Source organism: Hemitrygon akajei, chromosome 22 (genome assembly GCF_048418815.1).
Source record: "Hemitrygon akajei chromosome 22, sHemAka1.3, whole genome shotgun sequence".
Taxonomy (NCBI): domain Eukaryota; kingdom Metazoa; phylum Chordata; class Chondrichthyes; order Myliobatiformes; family Dasyatidae; genus Hemitrygon; species Hemitrygon akajei.
The window spans coordinates 3,992,350-4,013,455 of NC_133145.1; positions in this window are offsets into that span (position 1 = coordinate 3,992,350).

Here is a 21,106-nt window from a genome sequence, read left to right on the forward strand (position 1 = left end):
TTCATCCCTACCTTAATGCCTACATTTCACAGTACATCCCAGCCACAATCCCCACATCTCACAGCTCATCCCAACCATAATCCCCACATCTCACAGCTCATCCCAAACATAATGCCCACACCTCACAGTTCATCCCAACCATAATCCCCACATCTCGCAGCTCACCCCAACCATATTCCCCACATCTCACAGCTCATCCCAACCGTAATCCCCATATCTCACAGCTCATCCCAACCATAATCCCCACATCTCACTGTTCATCTCAACCGTAATCGCCACATCTCACAGCTCACCCCAACCATTATCCCCACATCTCACAACTCAACCCAACAACAATCCCCAGAACTCACACCTCATCCCAACCATAATCGCCACATCTCACACCTCCTCCCAACAATAATCCACAGATCTCAGAGCTCACCCCAAACATAATCCCCACATCTCACAGCTCACCCCAACCATAATCCCCACATCTCACAGCTCATCCCAACCATAATCACCACATCTCACAGCTCATCTCAACCGTAATCCCCACATCTCACAGCTCACCCCAACCATTATCCCCACATCTCACAACTCAACCCAACTACAATCCCCACAACTCACACCTCCTCCCAACCATAATCCCCACGTCTCAAGGTTCACCCCAACCATAATTCCCACATCTCACAGCTCATCCCAGCCAAAATCGCCACATCTCACAGTTCACCCCCAGAATCCCCACCTCTTACAGCTCACCCCAACAATAATCCCAACATCTCACAGTTCACCCCAACCATAATCCCCACAACTCTCAGCTCACCCCTACCATAATCCCACACATCTCACAGCTCACCCCAACCATAATCCCCAAATCTCACAGTTCATCCCTACCTTAATCCCTACTTTTCACAGTACATCCCAGCCACAATCCCCACATCTCACAGCTCATCCCAACCATAATCCCCACATCTCACAGCTCATCCCAGCCATAATCCCCACATCTCACAGTTCACCCCAACCATAATCCACACATCTCACAGTTTACCCCAGCCATAATCACCACATCTCTCAGTTCACCCCAACCATATTCCCCACATCTCACAGCTCATCCCAACCGTAATCACCACATCACACAGCTCACCCCAACCATTATCCCCACATCTCACAGCTCATCCAAACCATAATCCCCACATCTCACAGCTCATCCCAACCATAATCCCCACATCTCACAGTTCACCCCAACCATAATCCCCACATCTCACAGCTCATCCCAAACATAATCCCCACATCTCACAGTTCACCCCAACCATAATCCACACATCTTACAGCTCATCCCAACCATAATCCCCACATCTGACAGTTCACCCCAACCATAATCCCCACATCTCTGAGCTCACCCCAACCATAATCCCCACATCTCACAGCTCATCACAACCATAATCCCCATATACGTCAGTTCATCCCAGCCACAATCGCCACATCTCACAGTTCACCCCCAGAATCCCCACCTCTCTCAGATCACCCCAACCATAATCCCCTCATCTCACTGTTCACCCTAGCCATAATCCCCACATCTCACAGCTAATCCCAACCATAATCACCACATCTCACAGCTCATCTAAAACATAATGCCCACATCTCATAGTTCATCGCAACCATAATCCCCACATCTCACAGTTCATCTCAACCGTATTCCCCACATCTCACAGCTCACCCCAACCTTTATCCCCACATCTCACAACTCAACCCAAATTCAATCCCCACAACTCACACCTCCTCCCAACCATAATCCCCACATCTCTCAGCTAACCCCAACCATAATCCCCACATCTCACAGTTCATCCCTACCTTAATCCCTACTTTTCACAGTACATCCCAGCCACAATCCCCACATCTCACAGCTCATCCCAACCATAATCCCCACATCTCACAGCTCATCCCAGCCATAATCCCCACATCTCACAGTTCACCCCAACCATGATCCACACATCTCACAGTTTACCCCAGCCATAATCACCACATCTCTCAGTTCACCCCAACCATATTCCCCACATCTCACAGCTCATCCCAACCGTAATCACCACATCACACAGCTCACCCCAACCATTATCCCCACATCTCACAGCTCATCCAAACCATAATCCCCACATCTCACAGCTCATCCCAACCATAATCCCCACATCTCACAGTTCACCCCAACCATAATCCCCACATCTCACAGCTCATCCCAAACATAATCCCCACATCTCACAGTTCACCCCAACCATAATCCACACATTTTACAGCTCATCCCAACCATAATCCCCACATCTGACAGTTCACCCCAACCATAATCCCCACATCTCTGAGCTCACCCCAACCATAATCCCCACATCTCACAGCTCATCACAACCATAATCCCCATATACGTCAGTTCATCCCAGCCACAATCGCCACATCTCACAGTTCACCCCCAGAATCCCCACCTCTCTCAGATCACCCCAACCATAATCCCCTCATCTCACTGTTCACCCTAGCCATAATCCCCACATCTCACAGCTAATCCCAACCATATTCACCACATCTCACAGCTCATCTAAAACATAATGCCCACATCTCATAGTTCATCGCAACCATAATCCCCACATCTCACAGTTCATCTCAACCGTATTCCCCACATCTCACAGCTCATCCCAAACATAATCCCCACATCTCACAGTTCACCCCAACCATAATCCACACATTTTACAGCTCATCCCAACCATAATCCCCACATCTGACAGTTCACCCCAACCATAATCCCCACATCTCTGAGCTCACCCCAACCATAATCCCCACATCTCACAGCTCATCACAACCATAATCCCCATATACGTCAGTTCATCCCAGCCACAATCGCCACATCTCACAGTTCACCCCCAGAATCCCCACCTCTCTCAGATCACCCCAACCATAATCCCCTCATCTCACTGTTCACCCTAGCCATAATCCCCACATCTCACAGCTAATCCCAACCATATTCACCACATCTCACAGCTCATCTAAAACATAATGCCCACATCTCATAGTTCATCGCAACCATAATCCCCACATCTCACAGTTCATCTCAACCGTATTCCCCACATCTCACAGCTCACCCCAACCTTTATCCCCACATCTCACAACTCAACCCAAATTCAATCCCCACAACTCACACCTCCTCCCAACCATAATCCCCACATCTCACAGCTCATCCCAACCATAATCCCCACGTCTCAAAGTTCACCCCAACCATAATCGCAACATCTCACAGCTCACCCCAACCATAATCCCCAAATCTCACAGTTCATCCCTACCTTAATCCCTACATTTCACAGTACATCCCAGCCACAATCCCCACATCTCACAGCTCATCCCAACCATAATCCCCACATCTCACAGTTCACCCCAACCATAATCCACACATCTTACCGCTCATCCCAACCATAATCCCCACATCTCACAGTTCACCCCAACCATAATCCCCACATCTCTCAGCTCACCCCCACCATAATCCCCACATCTCACAGCTCATCACAACCATAATCCCTACATCTCACAGCTCATCCCAGCCACAACCGCCACATCTCACAGATCACCCCCAGAATCCCCACCTCTCACAGATCACCCCAACCATAATCCCCACATCTCACTGTTCACCCTAGCCATAATCCCCACATCTCACAGCTAATCCCAACCATAATCACCACAGCTCACAGCTCATCCCAAACATAATGCCCACATCTCACAGTTCATCGCAACCATAATCCCCACATCTCACAGCTCACCCCAACGATAATCCCCACATCTCACAGCTCACCCCAACCATATTCTCCACATCTCACAGCTCATCCCAACCGTAATCCCCACATCTCACAGCTCATCCCAACCATAATCCCCACATCTCACAGTTCATCTCAACCATAATCCCCACATCTCACAGTTCACCCCAACCATTATCTCCACATCTCACAACTCAACCCAACTACAATCCCCACAACTCACACCTCATCCCAACCATAATCCCCACCTCTCACACCTCCTCCCAACCATAATCCCCACATCTCACAGCTCACCCCAACCAGAATCCCCACATCTCACATCTCACCCCAACCATATTCCCCTCATCTCACAGCTCATCCCAACCGTAATCCCCACATCTCACAGCTCACCTCAACCATAATCCCCAAATCTCACAGTTCATCCCTACCTTAATCCCTACATTTCACAGTACATCCCAGCCACAATCCCCACATCTCACAGCTCATCCCAGCCATAATCGCCATATCTCAAGTTCACCCCCGGAATCCCCACCTCTCACAGATCACCCCAACCATAATCCCCACATCTCACTGTTCAGCCAAGCCATAATCCCCAAATCTCAGAGCTAATCCCAACCATAATCCCCACATCTCACAGCTCTCCCCAACCATTATCCCCACATCTCACAAGTCAACCCAACTACAATCCCCACAACTCACACCTCCTCCCAACCATAATCCCCACGTCTCAAGGTTAACCCCAACCATAATTCCCACATCTCACAGCACATCCCAACCACAATCCCCACATCTCACAGCTCATCCCAGCCACAATCGCCACATCTCACCGTTCACCCCCAGAATCCCCACTTCTCACAGCTCACCCCAAGCATAATCCCCACATCTCACATTTCACCCCAACCATAATCCCCACATCTCTCAGCTCACCCCAACCATAATCCCCACATCTCACAGCTCACCTCAACCATAATCCCCACATCTCACAGCTCATCCCAGCCATAATCGGCACATCTCACAGTTCACCCCCAGAATCCCCACATCTCTCAGTTCACCCCAACCATAATCCACACATCTCACAGTTCACCCCAGCCATAATCACCACATCTCACAGTTCACCCCAACCATAATCCCCACATCTCACAATTCACCCCAACCATAATCCCCACATCTCACAGCTCACCCCAACCATAATCCCCATATCTCGGAGCTCACCCCAACCATAATCACCACATCTCACAGCTCACCCCAACCATAATCCTGTCATCTAACAGTGCACCCCAACCATAATCCCCACATCTCACAGTTCACGCCAACCATAATCCCCACATCTCACAGTTCACCCCAACCATAATACCCACATCTCACATTTCACCGCAACCATAATCCCCACATCTCACAGCTCATCCCAACCATAATCCCCACATCTCACAACTCAACCCAAATTCAATCCCCACAACTCACACCTCCTCCCAACCATAATCCCCACATCTCACAGGTCATCCCAACCATAATCCCCACGTCTCAAAGTTCACCCCAACCATAATCGCAACATCTCACAGCTCACCCCAACCATAATCCCCAAATCTCACAGTTCATCCCTACCTTAATCCCTACATTTCACAGTACATCCCAGCCACAATCCCCACACCTCACAGCTCATCCCAACCATAATCCCCACATCTCACAGTTCACCCCAACCATAATCCACACATCTTACCGCTCATCCCAACCATAATCCCCACATCTCACAGCTCATCCCAACCGTAATCCCCATATCTCACAGCTCATCCCAACCATAATCCCCACATCTCACAGTTCATCTCAACCGTAATCGCCACATCTCACAGCTCACCCCAACCATTATCCCCACATCTCACAACTCAACCCAACAACAATCCCCAGAACTCACACCTCATCCCAACCATAATCGCCACATCTCACACCTCCTCCCAACAATAATCCACACATCTCAGAGCTCACCCCAAACATAATCCCCACATCTCACAGCTCACCCCAACCATAATCCCCACATCTCACAGCTCATCCCAACCATAATCACCACATCTCACAGCTCATCTCAACCGTAATCCCCACATCTCACAGCTCACCCCAACCATTATCCCCACATCTCACAACTCAACCCAACTACAATCCCCACAACTCACACCTCCTCCCAACCATAATCCCCACGTCTCAAGGTTCACCCCAACCATAATTCCCACATCTCACAGCTCATCCCAGCCAAAATCGCCACATCTCACAGTTCACCCCCAGAATCCCCACCTCTTACAGCTCACCCCAACAATAATCCCAACATCTCACAGTTCACCCCAACCATAATCCCCACAACTCTCAGCTCACCCCTACCATAATCCCACACATCTCACAGCTCACCCCAACCATAATCCCCAAATCTCACAGTTCATCCCTACCTTAATCCCTACTTTTCACAGTACATCCCAGCCACAATCCCCACATCTCACAGCTCATCCCAACCATAATCCCCACATCTCACAGCTCATCCCAGCCATAATCCCCACATCTCACAGTTCACCCCAACCATAATCCACACATCTCACAGTTTACCCCAGCCATAATCACCACATCTCTCAGTTCACCCCAACCATATTCCCCACATCTCACAGCTCATCCCAACCGTAATCACCACATCACACAGCTCGCCCCAACCATTATCCCCACATCTCACAGCTCATCCAAACCATAATCCCCACATCTCACAGCTCATCCCAACCATAATCCCCACATCTCACAGTTCACCCCAACCATAATCCCCACATCTCACAGCTCATCCCAAACATAATCCCCACATCTCACAGTTCACCCCAACCATAATCCACACATCTTACAGCTCATCCCAACCATAATCCCCACATCTGACAGTTGACCCCAACCATAATCCCCACATCTCTGAGCTCACCCCAACCATAATCCCCACATCTCACAGCTCATCACAACCATAATCCCCATATACGTCAGTTCATCCCAGCCACAATCGCCACATCTCACAGTTCACCCCCAGAATCCCCACCTCTCTCAGATCACCCCAACCATAATCCCCTCATCTCACTGTTCACCCTAGCCATAATCCCCACATCTCACAGCTAATCCCAACCATAATCACCACATCTCACAGCTCATCTAAAACATAATGCCCACATCTCATAGTTCATCGCAACCATAATCCCCACATCTCACAGTTCATCTCAACCGTATTCCCCACATCTCACAGCTCACCCCAACCTTTATCCCCACATCTCACAACTCAACCCAAATTCAATCCCCACAACTCACACCTCCTCCCAACCATAATCCCCACATCTCACAGCTCATCCCAACCATAATCCCCACGTCTCAAAGTTCACCCCAACCATAATCGCAACATCTCACAGCTCACCCCAACCATAATCCCCAAATCTCACAGTTCATCCCTACCTTAATCCCTACATTTCACAGTACATCCCAGCCACAATCCCCACATCTCACAGCTCATCCCAACCATAATCCCCACATCTCACAGTTCACCCCAACCATAATCCACACATCTTACCACTCATCCCAACCATAATCCCCACATCTCACAGTTCACCCCAACCATAATCCCCACATCTCTCAGCTCACCCCCACCATAATCCCCACATCTCACAGCTCATCACAACCATAATCCCCACATCTCACCTCTCACCCCAACCATAATCCCCACATCTCACAGCTCATCACAACCATAATCCCCACGTCTCAAAGTTCACCCCAACCATAATCGCAACATCTCACAGCTCACCCCAACCATAATCCCCAAATCTCACAGTTCATCCCTACCTTAATCCCTACATTTCACAGTACATCCCAGCCACAATCCCCACATCTCACAGCTCATCCCAACCATAATCCCCACATCTCACAGTTCACCCCAACCATAATCCACACATCTTACCACTCATCCCAACCATAATCCCCACATCTCACAGTTCACCCCAACCATAATCCCCACATCTCTCAGCTCACCCCCACCATAATCCCCACATCTCACAGCTCATCACAACCATAATCCCCACATCTCACATCTCACCCCAACCATAATCCCCACATCTCACATCTCACCCCAACCATAATCCCTACATCTCACAGCTCATCCCAGCCACAACCGCCACATCTCACAGATCACCCCCAGAATCCCCACCTCTCACAGATCACCCCAACCATAATCCCCACATCTCACTGTTCACCCTAGCCATAATCCCCACATCTCACAGCTAATCCCAACCATAATCACCACAGCTCACAGCTCATCCCAAACATAATGCCCACATCTCACAGTTCATCGCAACCATAATCCCCACATCTCACAGCTCACCCCAACGATAATCCCCACATCTCACAGCTCACACCAACCATATTCCCCACATCTCACAGCTCATCCCAACCGTAATCCCCACATCTCACAGCTCATCCCAACCATAATCCCCACATCTCACAGTTCATCTCAACCATAATCCCCACATCTCACAGTTCACCCCAACCATTATCTCCACATCTCACAACTCAACCCAACTACAATCCCCACAACTCACACCTCATCCCAACCATAATCCCCACCTCTCACACCTCCTCCCAACCATAATCCCCACATCTCACAGCTCACCCCAACCAGAATCCCCACATCTCACATCTCACCCCAACCATATTCCCCTCATCTCACAGCTCATCCCAACCGTAATCCCCACATCTCACAGCTCACCTCAACCATAATCCCCAAATCTCACAGTTCATCCCTACCTTAATCCCTACATTTCACAGTACATCCCAGCCACAATCCCCACATCTCACAGCTCATCCCAGCCATAATCGCCATATCTCAAGTTCACCCCCGGAATCCCCACCTCTCACAGATCACCCCAACCATAATCCCCACATCTCACTGTTCAGCCAAGCCATAATCCCCAAATCTCAGAGCTAATCCCAACCATAATCCCCACATCTCACAGCTCTCCCCAACCATTATCCCCACATCTCACAGCTCATCCCAACCATAATCCCCACGTCTCAAAGTTCACCCCAACCATAATCGCAACATCTCACAGCTCACCCCAACCATAATCCCCAAATCTCACAGTTCATCCCTACCTTAATCCCTACATTTCACAGTACATCCCAGCCACAATCCCCACATCTCACAGCTCATCCCAACCATAATCCCCACATCTCACAGTTCACCCCAACCATAATCCACACATCTTACCGCTCATCCCAACCATAATCCCCACATCTCACAGTTCACCCCAACCATAATCCCCACATCTCTCAGCTCACCCCCACCATAATCCCCACATCTCACAGCTCATCACAACCATAATCCCTACATCTCACAGCTCATCCCAGCCACAACCGCCACATCTCACAGATCACCCCCAGAATCCCCACCTCTCACAGATCACCCCAACCATAATCCCCACATCTCACTGTTCACCCTAGCCATAATCCCCACATCTCACAGCTAATCCCAACCATAATCACCACAGCTCACAGCTCATCCCAAACATAATGCCCACATCTTACAGTTCATCGCAACCATAATCCCCACATCTCACAGCTCACCCCAACGATAATCCCCACATCTCACAGCTCACACCAACCATATTCCCCACATCTCACAGCTCATCCCAACCGTAATCCCCACATCTCACAGCTCATCCCAACCATAATCCCCACATCTCACAGTTCATCTCAACCATAATCCCCACATCTCACAGTTCACCCCAACCATTATCTCCACATCTCACAACTCAACCCAACTACAATCCCCACAACTCACACCTCATCCCAACCATAATCCCCACCTCTCACACCTCCTCCCAACCTTAATCCCCACATCTCACAGCTCACCCCAACCAGAATCCCCACATCTCACATCTCACCCCAACCATATTCCCCTCATCTCACAGCTCATCCCAACCATAATCCCCACATCTCACAGCTCACCTCAACCATAATCCCCAAATCTCACAGTTCATCCCTACCTTAATCCCTACATTTCACAGTACATCCCAGCCACAATCCCCACATCTCACAGCTCATCCCAGCCATAATCGCCATATCTCAAGTTCACCCCCGGAATCCCCACCTCTCACAGATCACCCCAACCATAATCCCCACATCTCACTGTTCAGCCAAGCCATAATCCCCAAATCTCAGAGCTAATCCCAACCATAATCCCCACATCTCACAGCTCTCCCCAACCATTATCCCCACATCTCACAAGTCAACCCAACTACAATCCCCACAACTCACACCTCCTCCCAACCATAATCCCCACGTCTCAAGGTTCACCCCAACCATAATTCCCACATCTCACAGCACATCCCAACCACAATCCCCACATCTCACAGCTCATCCCAGCCACAATCGCCACATCTCACCGTTCACCCCCAGAATCCCCACTTCTCACAGCTCACCCCAAGCATAATCCCCACATCTCACATTTCACCCCAACCATAATCCCCACATCTCTCAGCTCACCCCAACCATAATCCCCACATCTCACAGCTCACCTCAACCATAATCCCCACATCTCACAGCTCATCCCAGCCATAATCGCCACATCTCACAGTTCACCCCCAGAATCCCCACATCTCACAGTTCACCCCAACCATAATCCACACATCTCACAGTTCACCCCAGCCATAATCACCACATCTCACAGTTCACCCCAACCATAATCACCACATCTCACAATTCACCCCAACCATAATCCCCACATCTCACAGCTAACCCCAACCATAATCCCCATATCTCGGAGCTCACCCCAACCATAATCACCACATCTCACAGCTCACCCCAACCATAATCCTGTCATCTAACAGTGCACCCCAACCATAATCCCCACATCTCACAGTTCACGCCAACCATAATCCCCACATCTCACAGTTCACCCCAACCATAATACCCACATCTCACATTTCACCGCAACCATAATCCCCACATCTCACAGCTCATCCCAACCATAATCCCCACATCTCACAGCTCACCCCAACCTTTATCCCCACATCTCACAACTCAACCCAAATTCAATCCCCACAACTCACACCTCCTCCCAACCATAATCCCCACATCTCACAGGTCATCCCAACCATAATCCCCACGTCTCAAAGTTCACCCCAACCATAATCGCAACATCTCACAGCTCACCCCAACCATAATCCCCAAATCTCACAGTTCATCCCTACCTTAATCCCTACATTTCACAGTACATCCCAGCCACAATCCCCACACCTCACAGCTCATCCCAACCATAATCCCCACATCTCACAGTTCACCCCAACCATAATCCACACATTTACCGCTCATCCCAACCATAATCCCCACATCTCACAGTTCACCCCAACCATAATCCCCACATCTCTCAGCTCATCCCAACCATAATCCCCACATCTCACAGCTCATCCCAGCCATAATCCCCACATCTCACATCTCATCCCAACCATAATCCCCACATCTCACAGCTCATCCCAACCATAATCCCCACATCTCACAGCTCATCACAACCATAATCCCTACATCTCACAGCTCATCCCAGCCACAACCGCCACATCTCACAGATCACCCCCAGAATCCCCACCTCTCACAGATCACCCCAACCATAATCCCCACATCTCACTGTTCACCCTAGTCATAATCCCCACATCTCACAGCTAATCCCAACCATAATCACCACAGCTCACAGCTCATCCCAAACATAATGCCCACATCTCACAGTTCATCGCAACCATAATCCCCACATCTCACAGCTCACCCCAACGATAATCCCCACATCTCACAGCTCACCCCAACCATATTCCCCACATCTCACAGCTCATCCCAACCGTAATCCCCACATCTCACAGCTCATCCCAACCATAATCCCCACATCTCACAGTTCATCTCAACCGTAATCCCCACATCTCACAGTTCACCCCAACCATTATCTCCACATCTCACAACTCAACCCAACTACAATCCCCACAACTCACACCTCATCCCAACCATAATCCCCACCTCTCACACCTCCTCCCAACCATAATCCCCACATCTCACAGCTCACCCCAACCAGAATCCCCACATCTCACATCTCACCCCAACCATATTCCCCTCTTCTCCCAGCTCATCCCAACTGTAATCCCCACATCTCACAGCTCACCTCAACCATAATCCCCAAATCTCACAGTTCATCCCTACCTTAATCCCTACATTTCACAGTACATCCCAGCCACAATCCCCACATCTCACAGCTCATCCCAGCCATAATCGCCATATCTCACAGTTCACCCCCGGAATCCCCACCTCTCACAGATCACCCCAACCATAATCCCCACATCTCACTGCCAGCCAAGCCATAATCCCCAAATCTCAGAGCTAATCCCAACCATAATCCCCACATCTCACAGCTCTCCCCAACCATTATCCCCACATCTCACAAGTCAACCCAACTACAATCCCCACAACTCACACCTCCTCCCAACCATAATCCCCACGTCTCAAGGTTCAGCCCAACCATAATTCCCACATCTCACAGCACATCCCAACCACAATCCCCACATCTCACAGCTCATCCCAGCCACAATCGCCACATCTCACCGTTCACCCCCAGAATCCCCACTTCTCACAGCTCACCCCAAGCATAATCCCCACATCTCACATTTCACCCCAACCATAATCCCCACATCTCTCAGCTCACCCCAACCATAATCCACACATCTCACAGCTCACCTAAACCATAATCCCCACATCTCACAGCTCATCCCAGCCATAATCGCCACATCTCACAGTTCACCCCCAGAATCCCCACATCTCACAGTTCACCCCAACCATAATCCACACATCTCACAGTTCACCCCAGCCATAATTACCACATCTCACAGTTCACCCCAACCATAATCCCCACATCTCACAATTCACCCCAACCATAATCCCCACATCTCACAGCTCACCCCAACCATAATCCCCATATCTCGGAGCTCACCCCAACCATAATCACCACATCTCACAGCTCACCCCAACCATAATCCTGTCATCTAACAGTGCACCCCAACCATAATCCCCACATCTCACAGTTCACGCCAACCATAATCCCCACATCTCACAGTTGACCCCAACCATAATACCCACATCTCACATTTCACCGCAACCATAATCCCCACATCTCACAGCTCATCCCAACCATAATCCCCACATCTCACCGTTCATCCCAACCATAATCCCCACATCTCACAGCTCACCCCAACCATAATCCCCACATCTCACATCTCTGCCCAACCGTTATCCCCACATCACACAGCTCATCCCAACCAAAGTCCCACATCTCACAGCTCATCCCAACCATAATCCCCACATCTCACAGTGCATCCCAACCATAATCCCCACATCTCACAGTTTACCCCAACGATAATCCCCACATCTCACAGCTCATCCCAACCATAAGCCCCACATCTCGCAGTTCACTCCAAACATAATCCCCAGATCTCACAGCAATCCCAACCATAATCCCCACATCTAACAGTGAACCCTAAACATAATCCCCACATCTCACAGTTCACCCCAACCATGACTCCCACATCTCACAGTTCACCCCAACCATAATCCCCACATCTCACATTCACCCCAACCATAATCCCCACATCTCACATTTTACCCCAACCATAATCCCCACATCTCACAGCTCATCCCAACCATAATCCCCACATCTCACAGTTCACCCCAACCATAATCCCCACATCTCACAGCTCACCCCAACCATATTCCCGACATCTAACAGTGCACCCCAACCATAATCCCCACATCTCACAGTTCACCCCAACCATAATCCCCACATCTCACAGTTCACCCCAACCATAATCCCCACAGCTCACAGTTCACCCCAACCATCATCCCCACATCTCACATCTCACCCCAAACATTATCCCCACATCTCACAGCTCATCCCAACCATAATCCCCACATCTCACAGTTCATCCCAACCATAATCCCCACATCTCACAGTTCACCCCAACCATAATCCCCACATCTCACAGTTCATCCCAACCATATTCCCCACATCTCACAGTTCACCCCAACCATAATCCCCACATCTCACACTTCACCGCAACCATATTCCACACATCTCACAGTTCATCCCAACCATAATCACCACCTCTCACAGCTCATCTCAACCATAATCCCCACATCTCACAGTTCAACCCAACCATAATCCCCACATCTCAGATCTCACCCCACCCATAATAACCACATCTCACAGCTCACCCCAACCATGACTCCCACATCTCACAGTTCACCCCAACCATGATCCCCACATCTCACAGTTCACCCCAACCATAATCCCAACATCTCACAGCTCATCCCAACCATAATCACCACATCTCACAGCTCACCGCAACCATAATCCCCACATCTCACAGCTCATCCCAACCATAATCCCCACATCTCACAGTTCACCCCAACCATAATCCCCACATCTCACAGCTCATCCCAACCATAATCCCCACATCTCACAGCTCATCCCAACCATAATCCCCACATCTCACAGCTCTCCGCAACCATAATCCCCACATCTCACAGCTCATCCCAACCATAATCCCCACATCTCACAGTTCACCCCAACCATAATCCCCACATCTCACAGCTCATCCCAACCATAATCCCCACATCTCACAGCTCATTCCAACCGTTATCCCCACATCACACAGCTCATCCCAACCAAAGTCCCACATCTCACAGCTCATCCCAACCATAATCCCCACATCTCACAGTGCATCCCAACCATAATCCCCACATCTCACAGTTTACCCCAACGATAATCCCCACATCTCACAGCTCATCCCAACCATAAGCCCCACATCTCGCAGTTCACTCCAAACATAATCCCCAGATCTCACAGCAATCCCAACCATAATCCCCACATCTAACAGTGAACCCTAAACATAATCCCCACATCTCACAGTTCACCCCAACCATGACTCCCACATCTCACAGTTCACCCCAACCATAATCCCCACATCTCACATTCACCCCAACCATAATCCCCACATCTCACATTTTACCCCAACCATAATCCCCACATCTCACAGCTAATCCCAACCATAATCCCCACATCTCACAGTTCACCCCAACCATAATCCCCACATCTCACAGCTCACCCCAACCATATTCCCGACATCTAACAGTGCACCCCAACCATAATCCCCACATCTCACAGTTCACCCCAACCATAATCCCCACATCTCACAGTTCACCCCAACCATAATCCCCACAGCTCACAGTTCACCCCAACCATAATCCCCACATCTCACATCTCACCCCAAACATTATCCCCACATCTCACAGCTCATCCCAACCATAATCCCCACATCTCACAGTTCATCCCAACCATAATCCCCACATCTCACAGTTCACCCCAACCATAATCCCCACATCTCACAGTTCATCCCAACCATATTCCCCACATCTCACAGTTCACCCCAACCATAATCCCCACATCTCACACTTCACCGCAACAATATTCCACACATCTCACAGTTCATCCCAACCATAATCACCACGTCTCACAGCTCATCTCAACCATAATCCCCACATCTCACAGTTCAACCCAACCATAATCCCCACATCTCAGATCTCACCCCACCCATAATAACCACATCTCACAGCTCACCCCAACCATGACTCCCACATCTCACAGTTCACCCCAACCATGATCCCCACATCTCACAGTTCACCCCAACCATAATCCCAACATCTCACAGCTCATCCCAACCATAATCACCACATCTCACAGCTCACCGCAACCATAATCCCCACATCTCACAGCTCATCCCAACCATAATCCCCATATCTCACAGTTCACCCCAACCATAATCCCCACATCTCACAGCTCATCCCAACCATAATCCCCACATCTCACAGCTCATCCCAACCATAATCCCCACATCTCACAGCTCTCCGCAACCATAATCCCCACATCTCACAGCTCATCCCAACCATAATCCCCACATCTCACAGTTCACCCCAACCATAATCCCCACATCTCACAGCTCATCCCAACCATAATCCCCACATCTCACAGCTCATTCCAACCATAATCCCCACATCTCACAGTTTATCCCAACCATAATCCCAACCTCACAGTTCACGCCAACCATAATCCCCACATCTCACAGTGCAACCCAACCATAACCCCCACATCTCACAGTTCACCCCAACCATAATCCCCATATCTCACAGCTCATCCCAACCATAATCGCCACATCTCACAGTTCACCCCAACCATAATCCCCATATCTCGGAGCTCACCCCAACCATAATCCCCACATCTCACAGCTCATCCCAACCATAATCCCTACCACACAGTTCACGCCAACCATAATCGCCACATCTCACAGTTCACCCCAACCATAATCCCCACATCTCACAGCTCACCCCAACCATAATCCCCATATCTCGGAGCTCACCCCAACCATAATCCCCACATCTCACAGCTCACCCCAACCATAATCCCCATATCTCGGAGCTCACCCCAACCATAATCCCCACATCTCACAGTTCACCCCAACCATAATCCCCACATCTCACAGTTCACCCCTACCATAATCCCCAGATCTCACAGTTCACCCCAACCATAATCCCCATATCTCGGAGGTCACCCCAACCATAATCACCACATCTCACAGTGCACCCCAACCATAATCCCCAGATCTCACAGCTCACCCCAACCATAATCCCCACATCTCACATCTCACCCCAAACATTATCCCCACATCTAACATTGCACCCCAACCATAATCCCCACATCTCACAGTTCACCCCAACCATAATCCCCACATCTCACAGCTCACCCCAACCATAATCCCCACATCTCACAGCTCACCCCAACCATAATCCCCATATCTCGGAGCTCACCCCAACCATAATCACCACATCTCACAGCTCACCGCAACCATAATCCCCACATCTCACAGCTCATCCCAACCATAATCCCCACATCTCAAAGTTCACCCCAACCATAATCCCCAGATCTCACAGTTCACCCCAACCATAATCCCCACATCTCACAATTCACCACAACCATAATCCCCACATCTCACAGCTCATCCCAACCATAGTCCCCACATCTCACAGTTCACCCCAACCATAATCCCCACATCTCACAGTTCACCCCAACCATAATCCCCACATCTCACAGCTCACCCCAACCATAATCCCCATATCTCGGAGCTCACCCCAACCATAATCACCACATCTCACAGCTCACCCCAACCATAATCCCGTCATCTAACAGTGCACCCCAACCATAATCCCCACATCTCACAGTTCACGCCAACCATAATCCCCACATCTCACAGTTCACCCCAACCATTATCCCCACATCTCACAACTCAACCCAACAACAATCCCCAGAACTCACACCTCATCCCAACCATAATCGCCACATCTCACACCTCCTCCCAACAATAATCCCCACATCTCACAGCTCACCCCAAACATAATCCCCACATCTCACAGCTCACCCCAACCGTAATCCCCACATCTCACAGCTCGTCCCAACCATAATCACCACATCTCACAGCTCATCTCAACCGTAATCCCCACATCTCACAGCTCAGCCCAACCATTATCCCCACATCTCACAACTCAACCCAACTACAATCCCCACAACTCACACCTCCTCCCAACCATAATCCCCACGTCTCAAGGTTCACCCCAAACATAATTCCCACATCTCGCAGCTCATCCCAGCCAAAATCGCCACATCTCACAGTTCACCCCCAGAATCCCCACCTCTTACAGCTCACCCCAACAATAATCCCAACATCTCACAGTTCACCCCAACCATAATCCCCACATCTCTCAGCTCACCCCCACCATAATCCCCACATCTCACAGCTCATCACAACCATAATCCCTACATCTCACAGCTCATCCCAGCCACAACCGCCACATCTCACAGATCACCCCCAGAATCCCCACCTCTCACAGATCACCCCAACCATAATCCCCACATCTCACTGTTCACCCTAGCCATAATCCCCACATCTCACAGCTAATCCCAACCATAATCACCACAGCTCACAGCTCATCCCAAACATAATGCCCACATCTCACAGTTCATCGCAACCATAATCCCCACATCTCACAGCTCACCCCAACGATAATCCCCACATCTCACAGCTCACCCCAACCATATTCTCCACATCTCACAGCTCATCCCAACCGTAATCCCCACATCTCACAGCTCATCCCAACCATAATCCCCACATCTCACATTTCATCTCAACCGTAATCCCCACATCTCACAGTTCACCCCAACCATTATCTCCACATCTCACATCTCAACCCAACTACAATCCCCACAACTCACACCTCATCCCAACCATAATCCCCACCTCTCACACCTCCTCCCAACCATAATCCCCACATCTCACAGCTCACCCCAACCAGAATCCCCACATCTCACAGTTCACCCCAACCATAATCCCCACATCTCACAGCTCACCCCAACCATAATCCCCTCATCTCACAGCTCATCCCAACCGTAATCCCCACATCTCACAGCTCACCTCAACCATAATCCCCAAATCTCACAGTTCATCCCTACCTTAATCCCTACATTTCACAGTACATCCCAGCCACAATCCCCACATCTCACAGCTCATCCCAGCCATAATCGCTATATCTCACAGTTCACCCCCGGAATCCCCACATCTCACATCTCACCCCAAACATTATCCCCACATCTAACAGTGCACCCCAACCATAATCCCCACATCTCACAGTTCACCCCAACCATAATCCCCACAGCTCACAGTTCACCCCAACCATAATCCCCACATCTGACAGCTCACCCCAACCATAATCCCCATATCTCGGAGCTCACCCCAACCATAATCACCACATCTCACAGCTCACCGCAACCATAATCCCCACATCTCACAGCTCATCCCAACCATAATCCCCACATCTCACAGTTCACCCCAACCATAATCCCCACATCTCACATCTCTCCCCAACCATAATCCCCACATCACACAGCTCATCCCAACCATAGTCCCACATCTCACAGCTCATCCCAACCATAATCCCCACATCTCACAGTGCTCCCCAACCATAATCCCCACATCTCGCAGCTCATCCCAACCATAATCCCTACCTCACAGTTCACGCCAACCATAATCCCCACATCTCACAGTTCACCCCAACCATAATCCCCACATCTCACAGCTCACTCCAACCATAATCCCCACATCTCACATCTCACCCCAACTATTATCCGCACATCTCACAGCTCATCCCAACCATAGTCCCACATCTCACAGTTCACCCCAACCATAATCCCCACATCTCACAACTCATCCCAACCATAATCCCCACATCTCACAACTCATCCCAACCATAATCCCCACATCTCACAGTTCATCCCAACCATAATCCCCACGTCTCACAATTAACCCCAACCATAATCCCCACATCTCACAACTCATCCCAACCATAATCCCTACATCTCACAGTTCACCCCAACCATAATCCCTACATCTCACAGTTCACCCCAACCATAATCCCCACATCTCACAGCTCATCCCAACCATAATCCCCACATCTCACAGCTCATCCCAACCATAATCCCCACATCTCACAGTTCACCCCAACCATAATCCCCACATCTCACAGCTCACCCCAACCATAACCCCACATCTCACATCTCACCCCAACCATTATCCCCACATCTCACAGCTCATCCCAACCATAGTCCCACATCTCACAGTTCACCCCAACCATAATCCCCTCATCTCAGAACTCATCCCAACCATAATCCCCACATCTCACAACTCATCCCAACCATAATCCCAACATCTCACAGTTCATCCCAACCATAATCCCCACGTCTCACAATTATCCCCAACCATAATCCCCACATCTCACAACTCATCCCAACCATATTCCCCACATCTCAGACTTCATCCCAAGCATAATCCCCACATCTCACAGTTCACCCCAAACATAATCCCCAGATCTCCCAGTAATCCCAACCATAATCCCCACATCTCACAGTTCACCCCAACCATAACCCCCACATCTCACAGTTCACCCCAACCATAATCCCCACATCTCACAGTTCACCGCAACCATATTCCCCACATCTCACAGTTCATCCCAACCATAATCCCCACATCTCACAGCTCATCTCAACCATAATCCCAACATCTCACAGTTCAACACAACCATAATCCCCACATCTCAGATCTCACCCCACCCATAATCCCCACATCTCACAGCTCACGCCAACCATAATCCCCACATCTAACAGTGCACCCCAAACATAATCCCCACATCTCACAGTTCACCCCAACCATGACTCCCACATCTCACAGTTCACCCAACCATAATCCCAACATCTCACAGTTCACCCCAACCATAATCCCCACATCTCACATTTCACCCCAACCATAATCCCCACATCTCACAGCTCATCCCAACCATAATCCCCACATCTCACAGTTCACCCCAACCATAATCCCCACATCTCACAGCTCACCCCAACCATAATCCCCATATCTCGGTGCTCACCCCAACCATAATCACCACATCTCACAGCTCACCCCAACCATAATCCCGACATCTAACAGTGCACCCCAACCATAATCCCCACATCTCACAGTTCACCCCAACCATAGACCCCACATCTCACAGTTCACCCCTACCATAATCCCCACATCTCACAGTTCACCCCAACCATAATCCCCACATCTCACATCTCACCCCAAACATTCTCCCCACATCTCACAGCTCATCCCAACCAAATCCCCACATCTCACAGTTCATCCCAACCATAATCACCACGTCTCACAGCTCATCTCAACCATAATCACCACATCTCACAGTTCAACCCAACCATAATCCCCACATCTCAGATCTCACCCCACCCATAATCCCCACATCTCACAGCTCAGCCCAACCATAATCCCCACAGCTCACAGTTCACCCCAACCATAATCCCCACATCTGACAGCTCACCCCAACCATAATCCCCATATCTCGGAGCTCACCCCAACCATAATCACCACATCTCACAGCTCACCGCAACCATAATCCCCACATCTCACAGCTCATCCCAACCATAATCCCCACATCTCACAGTTCACCCCAACCATAATCCCCACATCTCACATCTCTCCCCAACCATAATCCCCACATCACACAGCTCATCCCAACCATAGTCCCACATCTCACAGCTCATCCCAACCATAATCCCCACATCTCACAGTGCTCCCCAACCATAATCCCCACATCTCGCAGCTCATCCCAACCAT